The sequence below is a fragment of the Anabrus simplex genome, chromosome 2 (genome assembly GCF_040414725.1).
Source record: "Anabrus simplex isolate iqAnaSimp1 chromosome 2, ASM4041472v1, whole genome shotgun sequence".
NCBI classification, from domain to species: domain Eukaryota; kingdom Metazoa; phylum Arthropoda; class Insecta; order Orthoptera; family Tettigoniidae; genus Anabrus; species Anabrus simplex.
The window spans coordinates 679,585,713-679,606,784 of NC_090266.1; the positions used below are offsets into that span (position 1 = coordinate 679,585,713).

At 43.5% G+C, this 21,072-nt stretch overlaps 1 protein-coding gene across 1 annotated transcript in view; it reads right to left on the reverse strand.

Moving 5' to 3' along the window:
- Window positions 1–18,698, reverse strand: part of Sytbeta (Synaptotagmin beta) — a 924,592-nt gene extending 905,894 nt beyond the window's left edge. Inside the window, exon 1 of the mRNA XM_068226251.1 lies at window positions 18,616–18,698. The gene's annotated coding sequence lies outside the window, so the exon portion shown is untranslated. The remainder of the gene's footprint in view (window positions 1–18,615) is intronic.
- Window positions 18,699–21,072: the final 2,374 nt, after the last annotated feature.

Below are 21,072 nucleotides of genomic sequence, written 5' to 3' on the forward strand. Positions count from 1 at the left end.
AATTTACTGTTCTATTTCACGTTATCCGTGACTCTACATAAATATTCAAAACACATTGACTCGTCGCTCTGTCCACATTGTACACTGGCTAGCATTATTTGTCGAGCATCTATTCTCCCTGGAATTATTTAACAAATACAGGCTCCTGCCTGTAGTATCATACCCATGTCGTAACAGATTTAACGCACGTGGTTAAATTCTTCATTTCACACTTCTATTTCCTCATTAATTCGCGACGTCATTATAATTCATTATTCCCACAATACAGCCTCGCTCGTACCCGGCGGGCAAAAATATCTGTCGTGCACATTACGACTTCTCATGTAAATTCAAGACATGGTTCAAATATCATATTTCCATCATCAACGTAGATCATCAGGGATATTAATCATCTAGCTCGATCTCTCGATCATTCACTGTTAACACATCACAAAAATCACAGAGCTGACTCATCAATGGCGCTCATTGTTACTATAAAAAAAAAACAAGTGACGAGATTGCCTCTCAAAACACAAATGTTGAAACGTGCGCAACCGCAACTACAGAAAAATATTCGCGTCTAACCAAAAATCGTCGCAAAAATACGCGGGATAAATACCAACAAAACCGGTCATCTGAAGGATGACTCCGCAACATAAACAAACTGAAATGCGCAAAAACCATGAAAATAAACCTTGAAATCATCGCGACGGTGTCCATAACATCAAAACTCCAACAAAAATATGTGACTCAAAAACCATCGATCTAAAATCCAGATGAAATAATAATAATAAACTGACATTACACTCGTAGATCAAAAATCAAAAGCTGCCTAACTGTCAAAATGACATACTACAGAAATAAACCATGAAGACACGCAAACAAACATCTACTTAAACAAAGTGCACAAAAATAAGCCTATCTGAAAGTGCAACATAAACATTATTATTATTATTATTATTATTATTATTATTATTATTATTACTGTTATTATTATTATTATTGTTATTATTATTATTATTATTATTATTCCTAGCAGTATTATAAAACTGTGAATTATTTACAACCCTACCTAGTACTCTAAACTACACTGATCATCGATTTTGCCACGGTCCTACATATTATTTACATGATTTAATTATGCTCATACCTGTATGGTGGAAGCAGGTCAGTTCACCCACCGGTCCCGGTCATGGTGTAAATTAGAATTCCATCTTCAAGGTGATGTGGTATTCCATATTTTTATTACACACGCAAATTTGACACATTCTTGCCATGCCGTGACACACGATTATATTAGCACAAAAACACTCGCATTTCTCTCACTCCAGTGAAAGTTTAGAAGATGCCACTGCAGCCTCCTGCCTGTTGTGTAGATGAAGGTCGCCTCGCTCTTTACCTGCAAACACCTGCTGGCCTTCCGACGATCCCTCAGCTCTATTTACCTACAGCTTATAGTACGTTAACCCTACTGGGGCATAACTGTTCCCTCAAGGTCTGCTGTTGCGGCCTCCATTGAATAAAGTCAATCACCTTCCCGTTTGTCTTACTAGTTTCTGCCTGTAAACATCTAGCTTGCCAAACAGTTTGTAGAATGGTAGAAACAAGCTAAATACCGTTTATGTTGTGGAGAAAATTATATACTGATCTCACATGTAACACTCCCCACTGGTTAGAAATGTTTTTATGTAAATCTGCTGGAACATGAATTTGTTTCCCTCGACTAGTAATGTGAGTTCATTTAAGTTGAAAGTGTAATTCTTGCCTACACTCCCTGCATTTACAGTAAAAGTCTGTGAAAGTGTTCATTTTATGAAATGCATATTCTCCCAAGTAAATAATACAAGGCTTCCTAAAATGCCTACAAGTGTCTAATCGCTTTCGTACCAGCCAAAATAAAGTTGACTAAAATGCATTTTGCTGACACACTCTGTCACTCTGTCAAAACGTAGATTCACTAAGAATACTGAAATAACACTAAAGTACTCAAGACAATAACTGGGAGTATTCAAAACAACTGTGAACTGAGAACTTCGAAGACACTGAGAGTTGATTCACACTGAGAACTCAAAACACTGAGTGCGAAGAACTGAGTAAGACTCAAAACACTGAGAGTTAACTGAGAGTAACTGAGAATTCGACTGAGAGTTCGACCCTGTGGTTGCTGGGTTTTATAAAATTTCCTCCCACCACCAGGAAAATAGTTCCGTGGAAGGGATGTGGCGTAATAATCTAGTCCTCAGGAGCGCTTTCTCGTACATCCGTAGGTTATGGTTTTCAAAATTTATACTCAAAACTTCCTAAATTCTGTCCGACTCACATGTGATATTGCGCCGCGGGAAATGATCATAGAATAATCCACACGATGATGCGCGTCACTGGTGTTATTTTCTTCCGGTGGATGGCCTCGTTCAGCCATGATGGCTCCTTATTCTGGGTTCTATTACTCCTCCGTTCGAAGTTGAATTTTATTAATTAGGCACTGATTAACCACAGATTGGCACTGATAATTCACCAAATATTATAAAGAAGTTAGGACACTGTTTTTCACTACCACATCGGGCTTCAGATCGCGAGATACTGATAGTAGATCTCCCGGTATGACAGCTCATTCAAATTTAGAATATTCTGATTGGCTGAGACTTTCGCGCTCTTCCAAAACGTGGTGCATCCGCTTCCTCCCACGAATTGGCGGTTACTGTCGTTGGTCCTCTATTGTCCTAGCTAAATAGGTCAGGCTTCACCGCGTGCTTTTCTCATGAGAACGAACAGCAAGTGACCACTCCCCGGCGGTGTCATAAAATTTATTGGATGGGTGGTTTACAATCTGGTCGTGTCTAGAGAAGAGTTTCGTGGATTCTCTCGCCGTCTGACTGGCGCCAGAAAGTTCCTTTGTGCCTGCTAGTTTCACAGCCTCACTGTGGTATCTCATATGTGAAATATTCAATTTTATTATGAATTAAATTAGGCAAAATCGCTTATGGGTGCAATATAAACGAATATTTTTGTCATCATTCCTCATTCCCCAGTCAAAACCCCTTACCGGTGTATTGTTTTAAGTCCACTTCCTATTTGCATCCCCATAAAAAGTATTCAACCCTTTTTACACCCCTCATAAGTTGATGTACTAACACGCCACCCCAGAAGAATGCGTGTTTCTTTATTTTTAAAGGAGATTCCAAATACCAATTTTCACGTCTGTAACGTGTTAGGTTTTTTATATATACTGTATATATGCTCATTATAAAAATTTACCCCCTTTAATACTTCCCCTTAAGTGGACTTTCAGGAGACAAATTATGCGTGTTCCTTTACTTTTACAGGAGATTCCAAATACCAATTTCTACGTCTGTAACATGTTACGTTTTTGAGATATACGCATTTTAAAAATTCACTCCCCTTCTCACCCCTTTAGCGGCAGAATATCCAAAAATCCTCCCTTCGTGAGCACCTACATTGCAATATGAATGTATCTACAAAATGTCATTTCTTTATGTCCACTAGTTTTGGCACGGTGATGATCAGTCAGTCAGTCAGTCAGTCAGTCAGTCAGTCAGTCAGGACAAGTTATTTTATATATTATATAGATTATAATACGGAATGAAAAAGACGAGGCCGTTGGCAGTTACGGGTGGAATGTTGGCGCCAGGTCCTTAGGGTGTCGCATCCCCCCCCCCTCACCTCCGGCCACAATGTATGCCCTTTTGCGGTTCGGAATGATGTCAAAAAGCCTTTGGATCCTCTCCTGAGGCAAGTTCATCCACAGTTGTTGCAGCTGTCCCTCCGGATAAGGGAGGTTGGTACTGCGACGGAATCCCCTTCCAATGTCATCCCACACGTGTTCAATGATGGAGAACCGGGCGAGTTGGCCGTGCGGTTAGGGGCGCGCAGCTGTGAGCTTGCATCCGGGAGACGCTGGGGCTGTACCTTAATTACGGTCACGGCCGCTTCCTTAACAATCCTAGACTGTTCGTATCCCATCGTCGCCATAAGACCTATCTGTGCCGTTGCGACGTAAAGCAGCTTGTAAAAAAATGATGGAGAGGTCCGGGGATCTTGCTGACGACGGAAGGACCTGAACATGCTCTAGGCCAGGGATGGTGAACCTATGCCACGCAAACACGATTTCGGTGGCACACCACATGCACATACAAACGTTTTTATGCACGTCTTGTTCTATAGACTATAATATCTCATGCATCGTATAGTCATAGTGTTTCAGGTTAAAGAAATAAGTACCTAAAATCTAAATTCAAGTTCTATTCGGACGTGCATTGTGGCAACACTGATAGAGATAAATGTCAGATGCAGCCGGCGAGGCATTCACTCACCCACATCAGTCAACTAGTGAGTTTGGCTTGTGTGTGTTGTGTAACTGTTTATTATTTTGAATTTTGTAAGACAAATAGTTGTCAAAGAGATTATCCAAATTTCGAGATTTGTAAAAACTGTCGCACTTCATTTCAAAGCCTCATATTGCACACAAGAGTGATATTAAGGTCAATTTTTTGAGTGGTTAGATACTGACAGTTTAGAAATGGAATTGACTGAATTTTAAGAAAGCAGTACATGGGTGAAGAAATTCGTACAAGTTTGTAAAGCATTGGTGAAAAACAAGTGTGCTTTTGATGCTGCATACTCTTTCGAGAAACGGGAGAATTTAATACTTTGAACAGTGGAACAGCCTCGGTCATGAAGAAACTTGATACAGCGCTACTTACCCATACGCCTGCGAGCATCTATTTTCTACAGTGAACGTCAACAGTTAGAAACCATCTTGGTTCAGACCTAAGTGCTTCTTGCTTGTTAATGAAGACATAAATGACATGGCTACTATGATTCAGCAACAAGTTTCACACTAAAGTTGAGAACGATATTTCACATAAAGTCCTTTGGCAATATTAGAAATTTTTATTTCTATATCTAATAATAATAATAATTTCGTGTGGCTATTTCTAGCCGAGTGCAGCCCTTGTAAGGCAGACCCTCCGATGAGGGTGGGCGGCATCTGCCATGTGTAGGTAACTGCGTGTTATTGTGGTGGAGGATAGTGTTATGTGTGGTGTGTGAGTTGCAGGGATGTTGGGGACAACACAAACACCCAGCCCCCGGGCCATTTGAATTAACCAATGAAGGTTAAAATCCCCGACCCGGCCGGGAATCGAACCCGGGACCCTCTGAACCGAAGGCCAGTACGCTGACCGTTCAGCCAACGAGTCGGACTCTATATCTAATAATACTTAATGACGAAGTGTGTTACAGTGGGTACTTAATATACTTTTTTATAAATAATATTTGGTATCTTTAACGCTTACAAATTTAAAAATGTATTTGTGCGGTATTGGCAAGGTACGGCCACGGAACATGAAATCAAATGTAATACTTTACAATATACATGTAATAACATATTATTATGAAACATAATTTGGAATTAGGGATGGAAGCCGGTGGGGGTGTGAGGGGATGGGGGATTTGGGGGTGGGGTAGCCATTCCAAAGGAAAATAACAAGTGGCACAGTAGACAGTTGAGAATAATAAACCAGACTTAAATGGCACACCAGTTGGAAAAGGTTCGCCATCCCTGCTCTAGGCAGTGTGTGGAGGTGCATTATCTTGTTAGAACACTGTCCCAAGTTGCTGTACCATCAGGGGTAGGACGTACAGACGCAGAATATCTGTGACGTATCGCTGTGCCATCAAAGACTGCCGAAGCACTATTAGAGGTGTCTTGAACGCAGATCCTACGGCTTCCTGCACCATGATGCCAGGGATTACGCCTGTGTGTCTTTCCACAATATGGGCAGTATCTGCCCTCTGCCCTCGACGCTGCCAAACCCTCACACGGTGGTCATCGGAGGTTGTAGAGAAGCGCGGCTCATCACCGAACCTGATGCGATGTCAGTCGTCCTCTGCCCATGCCTCCCGGGCAAAGCACCACTCGAAACGCAGGCGTTGGTGTTCTGGTGTCAATGGCAACGGACGCATTGGGTGGTAGGACCCCAATCCGGCGGATGTGAGTCATCGGGACACTGTGCGCGAATTCACGGGATGTTGCAGTCTCCAGTATATGCTCGCGGATAACGGCTAAATGGTTAGCGTGCTAGTCTTTGGTCACAGGGGGCCCGTGTTCAATTCCCGGCAAGGTCGGGAATTGTATCCATCATTGGTTAATTTCGCTGGCACGGGAGCTGGGTGTATGTGTCGTCTTCATCATCATTTCATCCTCATCACGACGCGCAGGTCGCCTACAGGTGTCAAATCAAAAGACCTGCACCTGGCGATCCGAACATGTTCTCGGACACTCCCGGCACTAAAATTAATACCGCCGTGCGCGTAGAGGCGCGCGGCTGTGAGCTTGCATCCGGGAGATAGTAGGTTCGAATCCCACTATCGGCAGCCCTGAATATGGTTTTCCGTGGTTTCCCATTTTCACACCAGGCAAATGCTGGGGCTGTACCTTAATTAAGGCCACGGCCGCTTCCTTCCAACTCCTAGGCCTTTCCAATCCCATCGTCGCCATAAGACCTATCTGTGTCGGTGCGACGTAAAGCCCCTAGCAAAAAAAAATTAATACCCCATTTCATCATTTTCCTCGGGGTGGTGTTTCTAGGTAGACCCGAACCTGCACGACGTGATTGGGTTCCCTCATGTACCCCGTTGAGTCGAACATCGGCCGCTGTGACATCTGAATGGCCCACATGCCTGGCATTTGCACGATACGACCAACCAGTCTCATGCAGTCCCACAATGCCGTCAGTTGGTGGATATGGTGTCTAACGCGTCTGCGAGGCATCGTGGGTGCTTCGTACTGTACGTAGTCCTCTCTGAACTTCTCGCTTGACTGTCACCAATGCACTCTGGTAAGCGTTCTACACATCCTTGGAAATCCTTGGAAATTTTATTTACTCACACATCAATGGTATGCATGAATGCCGAAATAGGATAATATTGGACCACTTCTTCTGGGTGCTTAACTTCTTTTTGTCAGGCTAGTGTATATACTTCATCTTGCTATTTTGTTTTACGTCGCACCGGCACAGATAGGTCTTATGGCGACGATGGAACAGGAACTGCCTAGGAATGGGAAGGAAGCGGCCGTGGTCTTAATTAAGGTACAGCCTCAGCATTTGCCTGGTGTGAAAATGGGAAACCACGGAAAACCATCTTCAGGGCTACCGACAGTGAGATTCGAATCCACTATCTCCCGGATGCGACCTCACAGCTGCGCGCCCCTAACCGCACGGCTAATTCGCCCGGTGCAGCGTATATAAATGAACAATACATTCAGATTCCAGTTTTAAATTGATACGTATCTATCACAACAATATGTTTAATTAAATTGTTCTCCTCCTCAGAAAATGATTCACATTTCAGTTAGTAATGTAATGTCCGACTCATTGGCTGAATGGTCAGCGTTGAGGCCTTCGGTCGGGGATTTTAATCGCCTCCGATTAATCTTCTGGCCGGGGGACTGCGTGTTTGTGTTTGTCTCAACACTTTACTCTCCATATTCACACAACATACCACACTACCAACCACCACAGAAACACGCAACAGTGATTATATCCCTCCATATAGGGTTGGCGTCAAGAAGGGCATCCGGCCGGAAAACAGGGCCAAAACCACATGTGCAACACAGTTCGCACCCGCGACCCCACAGAGGTGGGGAAATCGGCAGAGGAAGAAGAAGAAGAATGAATGATCTAGCTGTATATCCATCATTGACGGAACAATAATATAGCGCGTGCAGAGTTATGTAACTCCATACCTACTTTCCGCCAATATTCCGGCATGCTGCTTTACTCGGGACGCAGCAGCAATCCCATCTATCGGAGATGAGTGGCAGCAGAAGATACAAAGTACATCACAGCAACGGTCAAAGTAACGTTATTGTTGATCAGTTTTTGAGCTTTTGATATTGCAGGCCTTCACATTTAGTTTTCTTCCGACTCTGTAATATTAAAGCATCTAATGTGTGGGTAAAGAAAGGCCGCCCTTCTTGACTCTCTCTTGTCTTATTCGTTAATTAAGCGATTCTTCCTTTACGATTTTTTCGATGTTTTATAATCATCTTCACAATTTTCCTAATCGATATGGACCGGTGGCCACATGGTTTACACTTTAATACAACCATGGCAAAAACCATCACCAGTTTATCGGCGTTTTTTCAATCAAAACTGATCTGCATTTAGGGCAGTCGCCCAGGTGGCAGATTCCCTATCTGTTGCTTTTTTAGCCTTTTCCTAAATGATTTCAAAGAAATTGGAAATTCATTGAACATCACCCTTGATAAGTTATTCCAATCCCTAACTCCTCTTCCTATTGAATATTTGCCCCAGTTTGTCCTCTTGAATTCCAACTTTATCTTCATATTGTGATCATTCCTACTTTTATAAACGCCACTCAAAGTTATTCGTCTACTAATGACATTCCACGCCATCTCTCCGCTGACAACTCGGAACATACCACTCAATCGAGCAGCTCTCCTTCTTTCTCTCAATTCCTCCCAGCTCAAACTTTGCAACGTTTTTGTAACGCTACTCTTTTGTCGGAAATCGCCCAGAATAAATCGAGCTGCTTTTCTTTGGATTTTTTCCAGTTCTTGAATCAGGTAATCCTGGTGAGGGTCCCATACACTGGAACCATACTCTAGTTGGGGTCTTACAAGAGACTTATATGCCCTCTCTTTTACATCCTTACTACAACCCCTAAACACCCTCATAACCATGTGCAGAGATCTGTACCCTTTATTTACAATCCCATTTATGTGATTACCCCAATGAAGATCTTTATATGGACTAAGGAACTGAAGTACAAACTCATGAAATCTATTATCATAGTCGATACGATAACATTCTCTAAGACATAAATGATCGGAAATTATTCTCTATAACTTTTGTTATGTACTACTTTTCGGTAGGACCAATAACATAGGTATTTACAAATTCAATTTTAGGCGCCTTCCCAGAGCCTCCATGGCTCAGGCGGCAGAACGCCGGCCTCTCATCACTAGGTTCCGTGGTTCAAATCCCAGTCACTATGTGAGATTTGTGCTCGACAAAGCGGAGTTGGAACAGGTTTTTCTCCGGACACTCCGGTTTTCCCTGTCACCATTCATTCCAGCAACACACTCCGACATCATTTCATCTGTCAATCATTAATCATCGCAGCAGAGGAGTGTGAAAGGCTTCGGCAGCCGGCACAATTCCTATACCCACCGTTAGATGGGGGTCTTCATTAATTCCATTCCTGATCCGTTCGAATGACTAGAAACAGGGTATGGATTTCCATTTTTCAGGCGCCTTCCCCGAAACTACAATCTCATCCAACTTGAATAAAACTATTTATAGCCTAGAGTGTAATGCCTCATTCCCCGACTTTTCAATCGATTTTTCAACCAGTTTTCTTAATGCGCATACATACATACAAACATACATACATGCATATATACAGAGAAAAAGGAAAATTAAAAAGTACATTTTATTGTTACTGTGGACACGACCGATACAGGAATATCATTCTTTTTAAAGTCTGCGCAATGTAGAAACAAAACTTACTTTATATACTGTAGCCTATATAGATCGTGCTAAGAAACTTCAGAGAAAATGTGTTGTATGAAACTACAGTACACAGAAAATGTTTAATAAATGATAATTCCTTTCAGTCCATTTTACTGTGTGATAATGATATCATTCATATTTCCCTAGAATCTTTGAATTTCTACTTCATTGGGTAGTTATCCTTCAATTTGTTTTAAATCCTCCTTTTTTTGCATTAATTGGAAGACTGTAAGTGCACATTTTTTCTTGCATCACAGTGTCCGACTCGTTGGCTGAACGGTCAGCGTACTGGCCTTCGGTTCAGAGGGTCCCGGGTTCGATTCCCGGCCGGGTCGGGGATTTTAACCTTAATAGGTTAATTCCAATGGCACGGAGGCTGGGTGTATGTGTTGTCTTCATCATCATTTCATCCTCATCACGACGCGCAGGTCGCCTACGGGAGTCAACTCGAAAGACTTGCACCTGGCGAGCCGAACATGTCTTCGGACACTCCCGGCACTAAAAGCTATACGCCATTTCATTTTATTTTGCATCACAGTCCCAGTGATATACTGTTAAGGAGCGTAAAGTTGCAGCTTATAAGGCCATTAATATACAGATGATCTCTAACTACACAAATATGGTCCCTGAAGTATACGAAATGGTTATAATTATTTTTTTGCTAGTGGTTTTACGTCGCACCCACACAGATATATCTTATGGCGACGAAGGGATAGGAAAGACCTAGGAGTTGGAAGGAAGCGGCCGTGGCCTTAATTAAGGTAAGCCCCAGCATTTGCCTGGTGTGAAAATGGGAAACCACGGAAAACCATCTTCAGGGCTGCCGACAGTGGGATTCGAACCCACTATCTCCCGGATGCAAGCTCACAGCCATGCGCCTCTAACCCCACGGCCAACTCGCCCGGTACCTGAAATGTTACTTTCATTCATATCCCGAGAAACTGACTTTATGAGATTCGAAGGACAAGAGAGTATTCTCGAATAGTGGAGGCCACCAGGTTTTATAGTCAACAATGCCATCATAGTTACGTAGAGAAACCCTGTCAGTCATCGACTTAAGGAGTTTCGGGACATCGAACAAGTTAGCTTCGAGGTTCGCGCCACGTAGCTGTGACCATACATTCAGGAGGTAATGGATTCGAATCCCACCGTCGGCAGCCCTGATGGTGGTTGTTCATCATTTCCCATTCTCACACCAGCCATATGCCGGGGCTGTACCTTAAATAAGACCATGGTCTTATGCGCGCGCACACGTTGATGTTCATAGTGTTCTTACATCCATGCCGTAGACCAAACATACGATATTTCTGTAGGCTATAGAACAATGAGTTAATTTTCTTACAAAAAGAGAACATGGGTGACTTACGGGGCTTTAAAAATAACCGATACATATTCAAACGTATCTGTTTAATCGTTTCTGGAGTATTTTTTCATGCTAACTGAATGAATATTTCTACCTAAGTTGTTATATGAAGAGTACGGAGTTCGAGCGGTTTCGTGTTTTTCCACATGCTCTTTCTTCCTGAGAAATCAAATCATACTGTATGTTTTCCTGGCGTAAATACGACTTTGAAAGCGAGTGTCGTTTGGAATCGTATTTTGTCCACTCAAATATCGCTGTAAATATCTAGTTACGTTGGGTACAATGGAAGTTCGTTGTTAGATACTCTGCAAATATGGCACTTACGACAACACTGGATAGACTGAGCTCAGTTTCAGTAGAATGATGGAGCAAGATTTCAGGTGAAGGACCACTTAATATGAAAATCTGCAATTTGCCACACGTTTTTATCTATAATACACTATATTTCTTATAAAAGGATTAGTCTCCTGCAGTTACAATATTTCATCATTTAATTTAAGTAATTTCATCATCATCATCTGTTTACCCTCCAGGTTCGGTTTTTCCCTCGGACATAGCGAGGGATCCCACCTCTACCGCCTCAAGGGCAGTGTCCTGGAGCTTCAGACTCTTGGTCGGGGGATACAACTGGGGAGTATGACCAGTACCTCGCCCAGGCGGCCTCACCTGCTATGCTGAACAGGGGCCTTGGTGGAGATGGGAAGATTGGAAGGGATAGGCAAGGAAGAGGGAAGGAAGCGGCCGTGGCCTTAAGTTAGGTACCATCCCGGCATTCGCCTGGAGGAGAAGTGGGAAACCACGGAAAACCACTTCCAGGATGGCTGAGGTGGGAATCGAACCCACCTCTACTCAGTTGACCTCCCGAGGCTGAGTGGACCCCGTTCCAGCCCTCGTACCACTTTTCAAATTTCGTGGCAGAGCCGGGAATCGAACCCGGGCCTCCGGGGGTGGCAGCTAATCACGCTAACCACTACACCACAGAGGCGGACAATTTAAGTAATTTAATGTCACTAAAAATGCCCTATTACTGTACTGAGCGGATCATATTATTTCAAAATATTATTTCGACTTTCGTAAAATCGTATGAGAAATATTTCACTTTTCATGGTTCCTGGGTGCATGTATAACTTAGAATAATTATACTTTTACTGCGTCGTGATTACTTGCCTGACTTGGTTCCCATCATTTTTTGTGTCTCTTTTAAAATTTCCTTCAGTGTACATAATACTCCTCAAATCATAGTCATCCTGTTTATAGTACCTGTACATGTGTAGTTAAACCCTTTCCCACGCGGTTATTTCACCTGAAATTTTATTAACATAATACGCAACCACTGATATTTGAGATACATCCTAGATTCCTTCTACTTCACATAAGTCTTTATCCAGCTCCGTAGATGAACGGTTAGCTTCTTGATCTTTTGTCTTAGAGGCTCTGGGTTCAATTCCACGCTGGGTCGAAGGATATTAATGTTAAAAATTTAATTTCCTTGGCTCAAGAACTGAGTCTTTGTGGTGTCCCAACGTCCTGCAACTCCCACAGTTCCATCACGCCGCACACGACATTTGCCGCCCACTATTGTCGGAGGATCTGCCTGTTAAGAGCTGCATCAGAATAGATAACGTCACTAGAAATTATTGCCGAAGTCCTTTAGTATTATGAAAGATATTAGTCTCTTGACGATCCAAATGACCGAGCTCGATAGCTGCAGTCGCTTAAGTGCGGCCAGTATCCAGTATTCGGGAGATAACAGGTTCGAACCCCACTGTCGGCAGCCCTGAAAATGGTTTTCCGTGGTTTCCCATTTTCACACCAGGAAAATGCTGGGGCTGTACCTTAATTAAGGCCACGGCCGCTTCCTTCCCACTCCTAGCCCTTCCCTGTCCCATCGTCGCCATAAGACCTATCTGTGTCGGTGCGAAGTTAAGCGACTGGCAAAAAAAAGCGACGATCCAAATGCAGGAGAATAAGTGTTCGAATTCCGAGAAATACTTCAACTTCTCATATGCATATTCTTAGAATTGGTCAACATGTTAGAGCCCTGCAAGACAGAGTATGTAGGCCACAGATTAAATAAAAGTCTGACCCAGACTGTATTGGCAGACACCACACGTTTTCGTGGTTCGAAAAATCTTTTTTTTGCTAGTAACTTTACGTCGCACCGACACAGATAGGTTTGATGGCGACGATGGGACAGGAAAGGCCTAGGAGTTGGAAGGAAGCGGCCGTGGCCTTAATTAAGGTACAGCCCCAGCATTTGCCTGGTGTGAAAATGGGAAACCACGGAAAACCCTCTTCAGGGCTGCCGACAGTGGGATTCGAACCCACTATCTCCCGGATGCAATCAAAAAATCTGGACGTGTCTGATTATGTGGAATCTTCTGTAACTGTCAAATGTGTCCTGCCAGGTAATTGGCTTCTTTGCCGTGGATTAGTACCACCACCACCACCACCACCACCAACAACAACAACAACAACAACAACAACAACAACAACAACAACAACGTAGTAATTACTATATAGTATGTTGGAGAAGGGAGTGGTGTGGGGCGGATAATAAATGTATAAAAGTGTGGACAGAGAACTCGTTTTCTAGTGAATGTAAACTGTGTAAACGCGCTACAAGAATGGAACGAGAAGCGGCAAATATATTTAGAATCAATTTACCCTCAGGTATAATATTAATCTTAGATATAACCTATAGCACCGCTAAGGAACAAAATGGAAATTTCACACCAGAAGGATAAAAACATATAAAACTGTAAAAATTGTCCTGAAGTCTTAGAAATTGCTCTCTTATTATGAATAAAATAAGCTAACTTAATTTGTAACTACGAGGATAAACATAATTTCTGTACTTATTTGTCCATGCTAGTTACGTGATAGTGAACCGACGCTTTTGAGTATTCCGTTAGCTACTTAACAGTGTTTTTTTAAGCGACGGTATACGGCCAAGACCGGCCACTATTAAACGCTTGGCCGAGTATAATCGTCGCATTATGTTCGTTGGGCGGTTGAAGACGAAGTAAAACAGATTCTAAACCAGTTTATGCAGAACTCTAGCACAAAACAGAGCAAATCCTGATAGAATACCTCATAGTTGAGTTTAACCGCCGTGAATCACAAAGTATTCCAGTATAGTGAAGTGTACAGTGCTAGCGTTAATGTAGAAAATGTATAATTGAATCTGGGTCTCCGTCACTTAGCTTGATGACAGTAACACATTAGTGAATTCGACCGTTCACTAACTTGGCAGAAATGTCTAATATTAAAGGCAGAATAAAAGAAACGTATTCCTTTTGTCACTTTTCGTAGCAGTAGTGTGAGAGGCAGGGTAGACATGACGTGCCAACAGCACCCCGCATCTTGTCAACCGGTTGCATACAAGTACATGTACACTTGATATATACAGAGTATTTCTGTGAAGATGATGATGATGATGATGATCATGATGACTTTCAGGAATGCTGGAGAAGGGTACATGTATCAATATCAGATAAGGAACGCCGATCCAGAAACGTCTCAGTCTCATCTTATACTCCACCGCCGTTTTTCGTAGTTTGCAATTTGTCAGCGCCTGCGGATTCAACATGATGCGGCCCCAGCCCAATTCACAGGCTACTCGAGAACACTTTAACCAGACGTTCCTGGAAAAGTGGATAAGAAGCGGAGATTCTGTTGCGTGGCCTCCTCGTCCGTCTGATCTGATCCCAACTGATTTCTCCTTGTAGAGTTGTCTGCTAGACACTTGTAGGGACTGATAAGGAGCACCTGGTGCGAATCTTATCTACTAGTGACATTGCTAGAACGACGCCAGATGCGCTAGAACTTACTGTGATATTGTCGAAGCAGGGGGACGCTATTTTGAACAGCTGTTGTACATGACTTCGTAGCGTGTGAATGCAGTGCGGCTAAAAAGAGGCATTAAAACTCCATGCAAAGATTATTTCGTTTTTAAATCTCACGTTTAAAATTACCCAGCAAAACATTTGGATTTTACCCAGTGACAGACATTTCCTGGCGGGTATTTCCTATCTCAGACTGATATTTTATTTTTCTACTTGTTTAGTGTCGCACTAACACATCAAGCGTTTTCGGCAACGGAGGGATGGCAGAAGGTTAGGATTGGTAAGATAGGGCCGTGACCTTAATTACATTACACTCCCAGAATTTTCCTGGAGTAAAAATTGGAAGCCACGGAAAATCACCTCTAGGGCTGCCGACGGTGGAATTCGAACCCACTATCTGCCGAATGCAAGCTTACAGTGACCCTAACCGCACGGCCAACTCTGTGTTGATATATGTATCGTTCTCCCGAGTCCTTGAAAGCATTTATCATCGGGGAAATACCGTGTAGATGTAAACGCGTCCGCCTCTATAGTGTAGTTGTTAGTGTGTTCAGCTGCCACTCCACGGATGCCCGGCTTCGATTCCCGGCTCTGCACGAAATTTGAAACGTAGTACGAGGGCTGGAACGGAGTACACTCAGCCTCGCGAGGTCAACTGAGTAGAGGGGGTTCTATTCCCACCTCAGCCATCATCGAAGTGGTCTTCCGTGGTTTCTCACTTCACCAGGCAAATGCCGGGGTGGTACCTAACTTAAGGTCAAGGCCGCTTCCTTCCCTCTTCCTTGTTTTTCCTTTCCAATCTTCCCATCCCCAGCAAGGCTCCTGTTCAGCACAACAGGTCAGGCCACCTGGGCTATGTACTGGGCCTTCCCCCCAGTTGTAATCTTGACCCAAAGTCTCATGCCCCAGGTCACTGCCCTTCAGGTGATAGAGGTGGGATCCCTCGCTGAGTCCGAGGGAAAAACCAACCCTGGAGGGTAAACAGATTAAGACTTAAGAAAGAAGATGTAAGCGCTCCTTCACCCAACAGAAGCGAGAGATTTAAAGACTGACTTGAATTTGTTGTACAAGGAACACGGAAATCGGATGTTTCCGAACATCGGTTCCTATTCAAAATGACACCTATTCTTTCCCTTCTACAAACCCTTCGAATTTGAAATGGAAATGTATAACCACCCTATAATGAGATTCTCGAAATTTTTGTCATCGACTTTGAGGTTCTCAAGCGACAAAAATTACCATCTGTGACGTACTGCATTGTTCATTTCGCATAATTGGGCAAGAAATTATTATTATTATTATTATTATTATTATTATTATTATTATTATTATTATTATTATTATTATTAACTTATTGCTGTTGTTGGTACCTTTTGACATATGGTCAATATTCGCCATAATCTGAAAGTGTGTGGAGTCCGTGGCTGTGATGTCTTTAGTGCAGGCATGACTAACTGAGTCATTTGGTGGCAAGGACCAGACTGTTTTGTCGTGGTCAGCTCTCCCGTAACCTTTAGAAGGCAGTGAACAGAGAATTACTCTGCTAAAGATGCTAAACACTCGGTACTGAAAAAGCTCACTGACAACAATTTAAGGAGGAGTCTTAGAATTTGTAACTTCCTTTAATATAAAACTAAATATTCAAAGAAATGTTGGGGTCAAAATAATCGAAACAAGATTAGAACAGCCACAATGCAGTACATGCAAGGGAAATATTTCGTTTAGTATTTGTTTAGTCTCATACATTTTATTATCTACCTATTAAGAGTTATATTAATTACGATTATGTGGAGTTTAATATTTTAATTTTATATACTCACTGAGGATGAAACTAAGTATCCGAAAACCGGTTCTGAATTAATATATTTATACGTATCATTGTGCCGGCCCTGCGGTGTTGGGGCAGCGTGCCTGCCTCTTACCCGGAGGCCCCGGGCTCGATTCCTAACCAGGTCAGTGATTTTTATCTGGATCTGAAGGCTGAATCGAGGTCCACTTAGCCTACGTGATTAAAATTGGGGAGCTATCTTACGGTGAGATGGCGGCCCCGGTCTAGAAAGCAGAGAATAACGGCGGGGAGGATTCGTCGTGCTGACCACACGGCACCTCAAAATCTGCGGTCTTCGGAGCTGAGCAGCGGTCGCTTGGTAGGCCATGGCCCTTCGGGGCTGTTGCTGTTGGTTTTATATGTATCATTGTACAAACGTTCTCCTCTACCCCTGTCTTTTTCCACAAGAGTATGAAAATTATCCAGGCATACGCATTCGTTTTATTTTAAGGGGGAAGACATTTATGCAATCAGGATGCTTGTTACTTTTTAATACATTTTCTCGTAACCTCATTACGAGATACCTAATTAAAGACGTTGTTTTCAATTTTGCATGCAATATGAATTAAACGAAGGAACCTTCATTTACAAGTATTCCACGGTTGCAATGTTCTGTTTATACTGTACAGACGTCTGTGCATACAACACACTGACCTAGGATAAAGTACGTCACTAGCAGCTGTTTGCCCTGACTGCCATGCTTTTAGTGGCCAGCGTCCTGATTCAGCGGTACGCCTTCTTTAATAAAGTGAGGCTAGCTGGAACATATAGGCTGAGTAATATTGCGGCGTCCGACTCGTTGGCTGAATGGTCAGCGTACTAGCCTTCGGTTCAGAGGGTCCAGGGTTCGATTCCCGGCCGGGTCGGGGATTTTAACCTTCATTGGTTAATTCCAATGGCCCGGGGACTGGGTGTTTGTGCTGTCCCCAACATCCCTGCAACTCACACACCACACATTACACTATCCTCCACCACAATAACACGCAGTTACCTACACATGGCAGATGCCGCCCACCCTCATCGGAGGGTCTGCCTACAAGGGCTGCACTCGGCTAGAAATAGCCACACGAAATTATTATAACATTGCGACATCTGTTTAGTGTTACAGGGAAAAACCACGGAAAGCCACTAGTAGAATGTCAGAAAGTGAGATTTTAACTCGTTTATTTTGTCAGCTGTTTTTCCCCGATTTGGAGTGCAAACCAAATGTCAACGTTAGCAGAGCGAGTCCAGTTTCGAGGCAAGCCCCTGTACCTCACCTTCGGCTTCATCAGAACATTTTCGTTAAACAAATTGGCTCTCTGAGCGTGGTAGTGTATCAATCATCTCAGTCCCTATACACGCACGCACATACACATGATAACATTGTACACAGATATTGTCACACACGGTAAACCATAAGTTGATTAATTCTTTAAACATTGCCGCTAGCCCTAAAGATGGTTTTCCGTGGGTTCCCATTTTCACACCAGGCAAATGCTGGGGATGTACCATGATTAAGGCCACGGCCGCCTCCTTTTCACTCCCAGCCCTTTCCTATCCCATCGTCGCCATAAGACCTATCTGTGTCCGTGCGACTTAAAGCAAATTGAACAATAAAAAAGTCTTCAAACATGAACAATCGATGCATCACTATAGATACATACGAAACCATGATGTTAGTACGGTAGAGTGAGCGGACCTATAATATAGGATCAAAGTTCTGAGTTGAATCAGTAAAATATCGCCACAAGCTCGTATCTTAAACGTACCGCTATTACACCTGGCTTGACACATTGTCAACTAGATGACACGCAAAAATGCAATTAGCCTTCTCGAGATACCATATGTTCCCGCGAATGAATAGCCCAGGTAAATACGGAGAGGAGCGTATCACAAATTTATTCCAGGGCGCGTTAGTCAGGTAATCAACACCAGATGTTCGTGCTAATTTACAGCCAGATAAATACTTTCAGTGCAGAATGCCGAGTTAACAGGGAAATTCGAAACATGTAGAACACAATAATTGATCCCTTTTGATGTTTTATCGATTCCTACCTTACTCAGGGGCCGATGAGGTGTCCTACAAGGTCCTGGCCCTCAGGTCCACAATGTGATAGCAGCTGTTCGCTCCCCGTGACAGACCGTAACGACGGCAAAGAGGCGACTGGTGCTGCGGCGAGGCGAGTCGAGGCGTGAGGGGCGGGCGCGGCTTGGCGAGGGGCGGCTGGGGGGTGGGAGGCGGGGGTGATCACGCTCCCTACCAGAAGAAACATTTGGAAAGGGGAAATCTTTAGTGACCGTGTGATGATAACAGGAAGAAAATGGCGACTAGCTGCACATTAATCTACAGTTTGAGTTCGCAATTGCACTTCAGAATGTTGCGACATATTTTACACTTCCAGACATAAACTTTGTTACTTTGTGTGATAGCATCCGGCTCTTTGACTGAATGTTGTTGTTGTTGTTGCTACTTGTTTTACGTCGCACCGACACAGATATGTCTTATGGCGACGATGGGACAGGGAAGGAAGCAGCCGTGGCCTTAATTAAGGTACAGCCCCAGCATTTGCCTGGTGTGAAAATGGGAAACCACGGAAAACCATCTTCAGGGCTGCCGACAGTGGGACTCGAACCCACGATCTCCCAGATCTTCTGGAAGGCAGCAGTCGTCTTGTTTGGACATCATCTTTTCTTTTCTGTGTCTTGTTTTTCTATTTTTATCCTTTATCTGTAAGAAAGTAGGGGAAATGGCAGCATAGAACGACTGCAAAGATATATCTAGCATTTAGTCAGCGTATTTCCTACAGTAAGTCCGCAAGACAAAACATACTGTATACGGTAAGTGATAAAAGAAAGAAGAGAAGGGGAATAGAAAATAAAAGAGAAGGTAAATATTAAATCCCTGTTGCGTCTCGAGCACGAGATACCCTTGTGGATGTCGCGGACGCTGACTCCTAAACCAACGGTGCTACAAATACCGGCCTGCAAATTGCCAACTGGTATGCAGTTTGATAAATTTAAAACGCCATTTTCTCCTCGTGTAAGTACCGATTTCTAAGGCTCCGTGGCTCGGACGGCAGCGCGCCGGCCTCTCACAGCTGGGTTCCGCGGTTCAAATCCCGGTCACTCCATGTGAGGTTTGTGCTGGACAAAGCTGAGGCGGGACAGGTTTTTCTCCGGGTACTCCGGGATTCCCTGTCATGTTTCATTCCAGCAACACTCTCCACAATCATTTCATTTCATCTGTGATTCGTTAATCATTGGCCCAGAGGAGTGTGACCAGCCTCGGCAGCCGGCACAATTCCTATCCTCGCCGCTAGATGGGGGCTTTATTCATTCCATTACTGACCCGATCAAATGACTGGAAACAGGCTGTGGATTTTCATTTTCATTTCATAAGTACCGGTTTCTATTGGCACAAACTGTCGGACACGTATGTGTTTATTTTTGACGCAGATAAAGCTCCCAAAGTTTGAACGAAATCGATAACACCATAGCTGTGTCCTCTTGTCAGTCTCGTGAGGAGGGCACCAGTAAGACACACAGGTTATCTGGTAACAGTGGAGATAATCGCGTTGGCCGTTTTCATTCTGTACTCAACATCTAACAGGTTGAAAGTTTATTTCGAATCAGAATATAAACTGAATGAATGTTAAGTGTAGTGTTTCTGCGAATGCGCTGAATTGAATCAGTGCGAATTAAATGCCGTATAGCTCAGTCGGCAGAACGTCGGTATTTCGATGTCGACGTCCTACCTTCAAATCCTCGTCACTCCTTCTTACGTTATTTATTTACAAGGTAGTGCAATACACTAATACAAGAAGAAAAATATAACACAGTATCATGCATCTATATTGTTCGAAACTTAATAATTATATTGTTTATATTTCTTTCTTTCTTTCTTTCCTTCTTTCTTTCTTTCTTTCTTGATCCGTTTACCTTCCAGGGTTGGTTTGCCGGGCTGAGTGGCTCAGACGGTTGAGGCGCTGGCTTTCTGACCCCAGCTTGGCAGGTTCGATCCAGGCTCAGTCCGGTGGTATTTGAAGGTGCTCAAATACGACAGCCTCGTGTCGGTAGATTTACTGGCACGTAAAAGAACTCCTGCGGGACTAAATTCCGGCACCTCGGCGTCTCCGAAGACCGTAAAAGTAGTTAGTGGGACGTTAAGCAAATAACATTATTATTACAGGGTTGGTTTTCCCTCGGACTCAGCGAGATATCCCAGCTCTACCACCTCAAGGGCAGTGTCCTGGAGCGTGAGACTTTGGGTGGGATACAAATGGGAAGGATGACCAATACCTCGCCCAGGTGGCCTAACCTGCTATGCTTAACAGGGGCCTTGTGGGAAGATAGGAAGGTATAGACAAGGAAGAGGGAAGGAAGCGGCCTTGGCTTTAAGTTAGGTAATACCAATATAAGTGGTCCGTTATTGGACATTATAAATTTTCCAGCTAGCTCATTCTTGGTTGCCAGCGTTTCGCCCTCGTGTGCCAGAGCGGGCTCATCAGTTGG